General features: G+C 44.2%; 2 pseudogenes; both read right to left on the reverse strand.

The window, feature by feature from the left end:
• LOC141574141 (otoferlin-like) overlaps positions 1-260 on the reverse strand; it is a 28,068-nt pseudogene extending 27,808 nt beyond the window's left edge.
• A 6,873-nt stretch (positions 261-7,133) lies between these two features.
• The window catches only part of LOC141574142 (centrosomal protein of 162 kDa-like), a 123,616-nt pseudogene continuing 118,581 nt past the window's right edge, over positions 7,134-12,168 (reverse strand).

The following is a 12,168-nucleotide window of genomic DNA, read 5'->3' on the forward strand; positions in this document are numbered from 1 at the left end:
AGTGCAGTCGGCTCTAAACTCCTGCCTTTACAACTACACATTCATTAGAAGGGGGAAGGCCAGGCTCAACTTTAGAATTCCCAGACTCAGGGGAGTCCAGCAAAGAAAGTGACAGTGTGGGGAGAGCCGATTCCCAGTCTCTGACCACTAGTCTGACCCTTTTCTTCCCAATGCTGGGTCCATCCCCTGCCCCAGGGGGACTTGGATGTGCACAGCGGGACCCTCAGACCTCCCATCCGGACTCTGCCCATACCCTCCATGCCAACAGCTGCCCGCTGGCCTCTCTGTGAGTCCTGGGAAACTGAACTCCGGGGAGAGCCGGTGCAGACACTAGAAGTGGGTCAAGGGCTGCTGGGGCAGGGCATTTGGGGTCCTGGGTTTCCAGAGCACGGGGTGGAGCCAATGGGCGTGTCCCCTTGGCCTGCTGACCCCACCCCATGGAGGGCGTGGCCAGAGGGAGTGTCAGGGCCAGAGGGACCCTCTGTAGTGCAGGACCCAGGGCAGGGGGTGCGGCCCTTAACGGTGTCTAAGGGCAGAAGCCCTAAGGAAGGGCCTGAGCAAGCTGTAAGGTATCCACATTCCCATCAATTAAAAGAACAAAAGCTCGCCAGAGACGAGGGTGGGAAAGCTTTTGTTAGAACAAGGGAAGGCGCTTGCCAAGGTCCGGCCGGTGAGGGTCGGGGGACTTGCCAGGCTGATGAGGAACTGAGAGGCCATCAGCCTCTAAAGACAACCCGAATTCCTCCGGGTGACACCGAAATGCAGTGAGACACGGAAAGCACGATAAACACAGGCCGGAAGCTCAGCAGCCTGTTGCTTGGGTCACTGTCTGTCTGGCGCCCCCTCTGGTAGGAGCCTTTACCGCATCACCCAGGGTTGACCTGGCTCAGGATTCCAGCTGATTCTCCACAGGTGGCATCACTTGCTGGTGACATGAAGCAGGCACGTTAGCCATCTCCCAAACACTGAGGATCCTCCTGGGAGGAGCCTGCGTGCCCCCAGTCCAGCCTCTGTGCCACGATGCTCCTTAGTGCCACTCCCGCTTTGCTGCCCCGGCCTCTAGCTCTGGCCGGAACCTCGCTGGATTGTCGATAAATGTCACCCATGCACCACGTCTAAGCTTGGGGTTCAGATGTGACCATGGTTCTTATCTTCTTCCCATCGATGGATCATTCGGGCTTCATGTCTTCGTGTGGGCAGGAAGGCCAGCACCGCCCTCTTGAGTCCTCCCTGAAGACACATAGAAACTTAGGACACAATGAAGCCCATCTCTTCTTGTTAAAACACCTTTATTGTGGTACGATTTCTGTTCCGTCAATTAGACACATCTCACATGTATTATTTGATGAATTTTCATAGATGTCTACACCCCGAAAACCATCACCACCATCAAGATAGCTACCATTTCCATCACTCCCCAAGAGGGGCAATTTTCCTATTCCCATATTTACCCCTTTCCACCCCCTTCCCTCCCTGGTAACCATTAGTTTGTTTCTCTATGTCTTTGGGTTTTTCCTCTTTTGTCGTTTAGATCCTTTTTGTCTTTTGTTTAGATTCCACATGGAAGTGGTATCATATGGCATTTTTCTCTCTTCTGGCTTACTTCACTCAGCATGACTCTCTCTGTGTCCATCCATGTGGCCGCAAATGGCATCGTTTTATCGTTTTTCATGGCTGAGTAGTACTCCATGGCATAAATTGACCACTTCTTTATTATCCAGTCACCAGGCGATGGACGTTTGGTTTGGTTCCAAGTCCTGGCTGTTATAAATAGGGCTGCTGTGAGCACTGAGGTGCATGTGACTTTTTGAATTAGCACTTTCTCCTGACATATCCCCAGGTGTGGGAAGGCTGGATCATATGGTAAGTGCATTTTTAATTTTTTTAAGGAACCTCCATCCTGTCTTCTGTCGTGGCAATGCACCACGTGTTATCGATGCAGAGCCATGCTCAGAAAATAACAGGTATTTCTAGAGGTCAGATATGAAGTGCATTGAGCTTGGTGTGTTCCAGAAGAAGAGGGCATTCTGGCAGGGCTGGAGGAGAGTGACCAGGGGAGTGTGGTACAGGCAGGATTCAGACCACATGGGGTCGTGCCAGGCTAGGATAAGGAGCCTGGGCTTCCAGTCATCCCTTGGTAACCTTAGGGCACTGGTTCCTTGACTTCCCCCTGATGCCCCCATCCATGGATTCTGACACATCTTGTATAAAATTTTAGAGGAGTTGCACGGATTTTACATGCTCCCACCCGTGTTCTTTAAATCCTCTCTAGATTACTCACAGTATCTGTGTCAACGTGAATGCTATATAAGTAGTTATCATCCTGTGGCCAATTCAAGTGTTGCTTTTTTAAACTTTCGTTTTTTTTCTGAATATTTTCCTTCCACAGTTCATTCAATCTACTGGATAGGGGGCCCCTAGATATGGACAGTAGACTGTATTCTCAGTCTAATTTAAAATAGACTACCCAAAGTAAAGCAAACCAAACCCAAATGAGCTGTTTTAATTAACAGCACTTAGAGCACTGGTTCAGTGACTCAAGTCTCCGAGCTGACTATTTTGGTGAACAGTGTTCATCTACAGGAGCATGTTCCAGAACCATCTATCACCTCAGGTGTCAGCTTCTGTTTATTCTGCTGCTTTTTTAAGCTGAACTGTATCATTACCCAGAAGCTCCTGGTTTTCAGCACACTGCTGTAATCTTTTCTGCAGGCTACTCATTTCTTATGTGTTTCTTCCAAAATTATTATTTCATATAATTTTTCACCTATAAGATAAAGTAACTCAATAACCTGAATGTAATTTTTCAAAATATGGAAATAACTAAATTAAAAGATTTCACATGAAAACCAATGCCTATTTAATGAAAGCATCATGAAAAAATAAGGGGCAAAAACAAACAAACAAACAAACAATGGATGTAGCAAAGTTGTGCACAGTAGAGTGTGTTAGTAAAAGAAGGTTGTGTTCACAGTTTGAATCCTCAAAGTTTGTATGATTTTATTTAACATGACAAATACATGATGGGAGCAATGATTATTACTGTATTTTGCAGAAGAGGAAAGTACATTTCTTACGAACAGGTTAGCGGATTTTTTGTATGTATCTTACACTGAAGATCATAAAATCGCAGAGAAAAGAGCCTTCCTTTGGCAATAAGGGCTCCTCTGATCGACCTTTCCGGCCCCGTGCCCTGCCCGCCTGCAGCCCAGGACAGGTGCGCTCAGTGACACGCCCACGAGACAGAGCTGCGCGGCCTCTCTTCTCTCCTCCCGAGGCCCTCCACCTGCCAGGACCCAGCTCAAATGCTTCTCCTCCCTGAAACCCTTACCAGGAACCTCCTGTTTATTTCTAATTGTTTTTAAATATTAAACTTTTCTGCATTCTTACCTTACTCCTCCTTTGTTTTCCCAGGTGGGGAACGCCATATTCACCCTCGTGTCTTCTACAAACACAGCACGGTGTTGTCTGTTCACCTGTCAAACACTTGAGAGCTTATGTTTCAGGCTCAGGGATAAAAAGGGAGTCCAGCCCTGGAAGGTCGCGGTCCAGCTGGGAGGACTGCAAACAGCTGCTCACACAATGCCACGAATTCAAAATAATTTTTGAGTTTCTTCAACTCTTGCAATTATTGCTGCTGAAACCAATCAAATGTACATACCTCTTAATAACTAATTTTCAAAAGTTTCTAAAATTACAATATACTTCTAGGAATAGCATTTTGCTTATATTAGTTGCTATAACTTATACTCAAGTTCAGCACAGTTACGAGTATAAAGTACTCATCCCAGCTCGGCGTGCTCCCTGTGGTGCGTGCACCTGCTCTCTGGCTTGGTCTCTCTCTTTCTTCGTTTTTCCCAAGTCTGCTTCAAGAGCTTGCTTGTCTTGCTTCAGTCTTTTGGGGTCTTCCAATAAGCCTGTTTTCTCTTTCTTGATATTCCCAGAAATACAAAAGCAACTTATTCCTAATCACGACAGATTGCGATATAGGCTCTCTTTTACCCAATTCGTCCTATTCTGCTGCTGGTCATCTTTCCTAAATTTCAGCTCTGATTTTACCCCGCCCCCTCCAAATGATGACGAGCTTCCCGGAGCCCGCCGGAGCCAGCTCTGAGCATGTGCCCAGCACAGCCGCAGGGCCCTCCCCACCGCTGCTCTCACTGCTCCCGGATGACGACGACCCCCTAACTAGCCCGCCTCTTCCACTCCCAGCACCTGTGGTCCGCCCTCCACACAAGAAGAGGTGAATTGTTTTGAAGAGTCCATTAATATCACTCCTTCATCTGAAACTCTCTGGTGGCTCCCCTGTGTTACGGTAAATCTGAAGTCCTTATTACCATGACCTTCAGTGTCGCAAAACCCAGTGTTGCCTGCTCCTCTGACGCATGTCCCACAAATCTTCCCCCTCCTGCTCCACTCGGGCTGCAGAGACCTCCTGGCTGGCTGGGAACACGCTCAACACACTCCTACCCCAGGGTGTTTGCACTGACTGCTTCCCCTGCCTGCAGCTCTGCCTGACCAGAGCCGGGTGTCTCACTCCTGCACTGGCTCAGGGCTTCTGCTCAGGTGCGGCCCCAGGAAGGCCTTCCCTGATCCCTCTTTCTAAAATGGCAGCCCCCAACCTGGCCCCCAGGTGTGCTGCTTTATTTTCTTCTCAAAACACTCATCAGCACCTGACACTGTATATATTTACTTGAAAGCAAAACTTGATTTTGCTCACCTTTGTATCACAAATGCAGGAAAAATAAAGGCTTGGCCCAACATTCCACACAACTCTCAATATCCTCACTCCTCTGCTTCACAGAGTCACACTTATCCCTCAAGTGCGGCTCTTCCCGATAACCTCTCCCCACCCCCCCACGAACCTTCCATGTCCCTCCAGCACAGCACTCAGTGCTTTGTTTTCCATGACCCTGACCTGTGTGCAGGCCTTTTCTCTTTAACAAGCTGCAAGCTCTGTGGGGACCGAGACTGATGTCACCACCTGGTTACCTGACGGCACTAAGCAGAGGGCAGTTACTCAGTAAATGAATGTGGGACTCAACTCAGAACTGCTGAAGGAATTCTCGGATTCATGGCAGGACACTTGGTACAGTTCAGTTTCAAAATAAAAATTGTCAGAAATTTTGTATCACACTACCTTAAAATCCAGCCTTACCAAGAAAATAAATCCATCCATAAAGCCCTATATTATCATGGGTTTTGGCTTCATCATTTCATTGTTGAATCTTCTGTGTGACCTTCTGTGGATGTCATTTCAGGAGAGTTACTGAGGTTCTTCAAAATTTTACTGTGAGACACACTCAGGGGCCTCTGGCCACCTCTCTGACCTGATCTTCCACCACTCTGGTCCTTACTCCTTTCAATACAAAATATTCAGTTCTTAAAAATTCAAAACTAACGCACAGTGGAACTCTGTGTCACTGAAGATGAAAAGTTTATTTTCTCTAAAAAGCAAAACACTAAGTGAGGAGTACACTCTAAGGGAAACGCTGATGTGGGATCTAAAAGAACACAAACCCTCAGAGTGTTGGCTTATTAGGAATATAAAAATACTTCCTGCCAATTCTCAGAGGAAAAACAAATCAATGTCCCACAAAGATTTGCTGCATTTTCCTGTGGGGTCTGTGCCTCCTGTCATGTCATTCTAGACTCCCTTCTGAGAAGCACATATTGCCAGTCAGACACATGGAAACTAACCAACCAAATACAGTCCACTACCTGAACCTTAGAATCAATTTTTTTGTTTTTCCAGAGACATTATAAAAGGACGTTAGGACTCCATATATGATCATCTAACCCCAATGTACTAAAGAAATCATTTATTTCATTGTGAAAATTATTTAGAGCTCCAGTTTTGGACCCTGGAATAGATCTTATCTTTTAAAAAAACAGGCAATATAAGATGTGAAATTTTGAAACACTTTACTAAAGCATTTGGGAAGAAAGCAGATGTAAATCGTCATGCTTCAGAACTAGGCAGATTAGCCTTGGCCTAGGGAAAGGAGATTTTTTCCCCCCTACTTACTCAAAAGTGCCCTCACTTGCCAACCTGTGTACTTTCTAGCTTTGTCTGTACAATGTGTGTCTTTTTCTATTTTGCATGAAAGATCAGTGTGAGCTAACAGCAGCCCTGCCTCAATGCCCTAAGTTATCTTACAGAAAAATGGAAGAAGTATGTGAATATGTGTAACATACATGACATTCACAGCCAAAGAAGTTTCTTCTGACAGCAGTCCTATTTGCATGTTTTGGTGAAATGGTTAGTCACTTCTTAAAAGAAGGCAGGACCCTAGCTTGCCCACGGCTGTTGGTTCAGCTCCTTCACTTAACATGTTAAAGGTGGGTGTAGTAACATCCAAAATCCCTTACAGTGTGAGCTCTGCCAGCCCGCCACAGTGAGTGCTGGTTCTCACCACTGAGGCTCCCCTCCTCTGGAGAAACATCCTCACCAAATGGCAGCCCCTGCCCCCCGGCCTAGAGATACCCCCACCCACTTCCTAGAGCACACTTCAGCCAGGGACTGACTGGCTAGGGGGCACAAATGGCTTTCCCCCACTTGCCTCATTTGGGGACCAACTCTGGGGTGCAATCTGCTCTCCTGAGCTTCCTGGTGAGGGAAGAATGACGCCAGCCTCTGGCTGAGACCACGGTCTCACTTGCCCTCCCTCCCCTGCCCACCCCCAACTTGCATCTCTCGCTCCCCTTCTCCTGAGAGTTATCCTGCAGGAAATCACCTCTACAAGGACCCCCAGCTCAGGCTCTACTTGTTCGGAACCCGACCTAAGACAGTAAATGATACTGTATATTTATTTTACTATTATTACTAAAAGCATCATTACTGAGATGCATTACATAAGTGTCCCAGGCTTAATGACGGATCAAGAGGGCTGTTCAATTTCCTAAAACTGATGTCAAATTCAAATATGAATATGCTGAAAATACTGAAGTATGTATTAGTTGTCTAACGCCAAAACAAAATCCACTGAAAACTAAAAACATGAAAGTTACAAAACTGAAAGTCAATGTAAAATTTTTAAAATTTCCAAGCATAACTAAATGTATTGTTAATATAACAATAAAATGCTTAGAAAGAATCGATTTGATTTCAAGAATTTAAAAAGGACTTACTTTCAGGATGCTAATTTGCTGAATAAGCTCTGGTTTTCCTTGAAGATTCACTCTTCATTTTTCTTGTTCATGGAGATCTTTCACTTGATTATACAATTTTTCATTTTCATTTTTATAAATAGAAAGTTACATTGTAGTTAAGTCAGCAGGACCTATATAACATTAGCATATGTGCTCATGAAACATACATCCTTTAAATATTTTTAGTCTTTAAATTTCTTCAGTTTTTGAGTAAGCTTTAAAACATTTTTCAAACTTTCAATTTCCTCAGAAGACAATTTGCTAGCTGAAAACAACTGTTTCCAAAATGCTCCAAATGCTTAGTAAACAAAAAAGTTGCAGAACTTCCCAAAGCCAACGAGCCTGGCAGTATAATGTACTGCGTTTCACAGGGGTAAGTGGGCGAGTGACTGCAGGAAAAACCACGTCCTGATTTTGCACATCAGGGATGGAAAGGCCATGGGGGCTGTTTGTGTGATAAAAAAGAACAAACCCGACTCTATATTAGATCTGTTCCTTTGACTTTAACCCTGTGCTCTGTTTTCTAGGCTCAGTCTTGCCAGCTCTGCACCTTTTGTGGAACAATGTTGCCAACAGCCTGAAATATAGAGGAGAGCCTGTTCCCAAGGCTCTGACTTTTAAGGACATTAACACATTTCCATTCACATAAAGATAACAAGTTGCAGAATACAAAATAACATTTCTTTTGTTGGAAGTTTACAGGGGCACCATGATCTGACCTACGTGGACAGCTGCAAGTACACAGGATTCCAAGAACAAAGAATTCTTATGTCAAGAAGTTTGCAACAACCAAGCAAGTAGGAAAGAGCCTGAATTCTGACTTGGGGAAGATGGTTCTCCAGGGCCTTAATCTGCCATCTTCTTGGTCTGCCAGCTTTCTGAATGGCTTTCTAAATAAAGAAACTGTTCATTGCCCCAAGACCCTGTCTCCTAATTTACTGGCCTTTGTGCAGTGAGCAGAATGAGTTTGGACTTGGTGACATTTGTACCTTCTTTTTTTCTGTTTTTGGCCCATCTTTCTGTGGTGAGGAAACTGGATGGAGCCACAGTGGGTAGACAGGCTTGTTTCTGGAACTCTCTGTAAGCAAGGAGGTAGAGACTAGGTGTTTCCAGGAGACCAGGATGAGGCAAAGCAAAGCCTACACCCAGCTCAGCACCTGGCTTGAGCTAAGAGGGACTCAGACAGTGAGATCAGTGGCAATCTGTGCTTAGATGCTCTGGTTTATTAACCTCTTTAAAATTAAGAGTCTGATGAAAACCAAGGACCTTTGTGAATATAATGAAACTCTGAACTGTCTCACCACACCTGGCCTAATGCCTGGCAGATAGTCTGTGCTAAATTCTGCAGAATTCTTGAAACCCAGAAAAATATGTACATATGTTGATACACAAGTTTTGTGTTCTGTGTGTGTGTGAGGGGTGGCTGGCATACTCATGGGTCTGTTCCTTAAAACGCCATGCTCCGTGCGAGCTCAGAACTGCTGGCAGAGGGTCTGGATGGCTCTCAGTGCCTCTAGGGCCGTGTGTCCTGCGAAGTCAGTACTATCTCATTTGCAGTAAATGCTGTCGCCTCTGATGCGGTAGCACTTTCTCTGGATGTCCCTGGAGTGAAAGTGCTTCTTATTGGCAGGCTCAAGGCTTAGGCTACTACTGTCAAAGGGGAAAAAGGTAATGAGATGGAAGGGGGTGGGATGGTGGGGAGGAAATGAAGGTGAAGCTCGTGCTGGAGATCACCAAACCTGTCCTGCCTGCCTGTCAGGTTAGCGTCACCAAGATGCATCACACAGAACAAATGTCTGACTTCTACAGGACACGTACATTTTCTCCCAATTTTAAGTCAAATTTTTTTTCAATCTCAGGGCATTGGCAATTAATGTCCGATTCATATTTCTGAATATAATATCAAAACTAGCCAATATTATCTACTGAATATCATTACAAAAAATGAAAGAAAAATGGGACAGTTTCTAAGGAAACATGGCTATAAAATTAGTCATAGGCAACATGCATTAACTGGTTACTGTGCGGAGGGCACTCAGGTTGGCCTGCAATGTCTTTTTTATGATTTAAATATATATATTTCCTAATGTGGCTTTAATGTCACACAAGTGGCTTTTAAGTGTAAAGCAAGAGAAAACTGGTAGCCAAGGAAAGCCTGCCAGGCCTCTGTTCTCCGAGCCCATGGAAGGCCCCGCCGGCCCATCCAAGCCCTGACCAGTGGGTTTGGCAGCAGCTGTGACAACGTCCCTGTGTCCCTCAGGGACAGCCAGGGCGTAGGCCCTGCACCCTCAGAAGCCTGGTTTCCTACGTGGCCTTGGGCACCTCTGGGCCCCTGGCTCACTACACCAGTGAAAACTCCCTTAATCTGTAGTCTTTTAACTCCGACTTGGGAAGGGCGGCTCCCCTGGCAGGCAGGCTGGGGGCAGAATCAGCCCGCCTTTGCTGCAGGGCTCCGGGATATGAGGCACTGTCTTATCTTAATTTCACTACCACTCTTATGAGACAGGTACTGTCAGTCTCATTCCCATTTCACAGATGGGAAAACTGGCTCAGAGTGGGGATGTGACTTGCCTAAGGCTGCACAGCAGGTAGTGAAGCCAAGCCTAAAACCAGACTCTGAATCCAGAACCCATGCTCTTTACCACTTTAATTCTGCCCATGACAAATGTACAGACCAAATGATTACTTCCTCATATTGCCAGAATTCCCATTACCTGATAAATGGACACAAATATTTTTAAATGCCTTATTTTCAAAACCAAAGGATCTCATAACAAACTCATTGTGTGCTGAAGAACCCTACCTGTTGACGTCCCTGAACAAGTGTCTCTTGTTCCTATTTCTTTTTTTTTATTTTATTTTTCATCTGTGGCAGGAGCCTTTCCTCAAAAGGCAACCACCTTTGTTTCTTGTTTGATTCTTCAATGCTACTTCACTAAGAAAATGCAGAAATTATTTTATTTGGGAAAGGAAATGATGAAGTGAGGAAGAATAAAAGAAAACACAAGGTGCACAGACCTAGAACTGTCTTACAACCACACTGGAATTAGTTTAACACCAGCGACAGTTAATTCATTACAGGATGTTTTGTGCTGATGGCTCTGATGATGTAATTAACTCAGAAATGCTACACAGTGTCATTCTCTGAACTTAGCCCTTCTACAGCAATCTTTCTGAAACTCTGTCTTACTTGAAGGTCACCACCGTGAACTAAGGGATTTATTTTCAAAAAGGACTGCTAACAAGAGAAGGATCAGTATGAGCCAGTTTAAATTCTGATTTTTCCCCAGGGGTTTGATTTAGGCTCTTCTGTTGGGAGACACTCTCGGGAACCAAGTCACTAGCAGCAAATACATCAAGTCAAAGAGCCACAGGGACAGAGGGTGACAATGCATTTAGCAGGGAGTACTAGTTCTTTTTCCATAAATAAAAGGAAAAGTAGAACAATGTGTCTAGTACCTTGGCTCGAAGAAAATAATTGTCTTGACTCAGTTGGAATAGTTCCTTCTCCTGCTGTCTCTGTAATTCCTCCATCTTATCTTCCAAAGCTCTCGCTCTTTTTCTGAGAATGTGACTGTAATTCGCTGCCCGAGGGCCTGTGCCCCTCTGCATTTTCCCTCTGCTTCCTGAATTCTTTCAAACATAGTCAGTTTTGCTTCCTTGTTCCCACCACCGTAGCCTGAAGAATCCTTTTAAGGAAAAGCATTACTTTGGTATGTAGAGTTATATATTAGATTTGAACACAGTGGGTTAGGGAAAAAAAAACACAAATGAAAATGACACGGTTAACAATGTTCTACTACACAAGAAAATCAATAAATGTTCAGTAAGAGTGAGTGAGTGCAGTATCACTCAGTGCAGAAGAAATTTCACTATTTATAATTTAATTTTAACATATAATTATAGACCATACAACCATTATGAATATTACTGTGAAATTCAACACCTACATTCAGAAACTGAACACAGGCATCAGTTTCTGAGGGGCCCTCAGACTTCTCGGGGAGCCACGCAGCTTTCCCCGTGGGAGGCTGGAGTTGATGGCTTGGTGAGTCCTGCTCCAGATATTTCTAAATGTCATGAACAATGGATAAAAGCACCGCAAATACAAACTACGTTGAATGTGTATTCGGCAATTATGAAACAAAAATCACTAATACAAAAGGAGCACTAAGACAAGTGAGGCTCTCACAGCAGGCAGGTGCGTAACAAGTGCCCTCACACAGCTGTCCCCTGCAAGCAGGACCCTGCACGCGGGACCCCTGCCCGGGACCAGCTTCTACTCCATTTGACGCGGAGGCCAACTGACACAAGGCTCATGTCCAATGACACATGGAGCTAAATAAACGTGAGGAGAATGTGGATCAGGATAATTTCAGGTTTTGTCACTTTTAAATAAATTACTCTTTTAAATGTTCACAGAAATAACTAAAAATATCTAAAAGGAATCAAAGAGCAGCTGATAACTTTATGAAGAATTTTAGTTCAGATTAAGTGGGCTTTAAAGGACATTTTTCTGTATAAAGTATATCAAGGTATAGTATCACTGGAATAATATAAATTGCATGGAAACTATAACAACAAGTTTAATTTGATTAAAGAAATAAATGATAATCCTGCTCTAATACTGTGATATCATTCATCACATTAGAAAAAATGTTATTCATGTATATCTTGGTCAAATTTTTGGCTTTTAAGGTACCTCATAAATCCCCAAACAGCAGAAATAGTTCTAAGGCCAATAATTATTCAGTTAGTAATACAAAAAGAAAGTTTCAGGGAACTCCCTAGAAGAGATCTGGAGGCCCGTACTTAAACCCTGCAGGTCCTGAACTGACCCCCAGTGAAAGTTTCCCTGACTGACTTCGAGGTAAGTGAAGAATTAAAACTTTATATTTTTAATATAATTTCTTTAGGATGTTAACTTTTTAAATGCAAAGTTTACTTCTTTCATTAAAAGTGAAATAAGTGGTTCTTAAAGATTTGGAAACTACAGAAAAGTCAAAAGAAGAAACA

The sequence above is a fragment of the Camelus bactrianus genome, chromosome 20 (genome assembly GCF_048773025.1).
Source record: "Camelus bactrianus isolate YW-2024 breed Bactrian camel chromosome 20, ASM4877302v1, whole genome shotgun sequence".
Taxonomy (NCBI): domain Eukaryota; kingdom Metazoa; phylum Chordata; class Mammalia; order Artiodactyla; family Camelidae; genus Camelus; species Camelus bactrianus.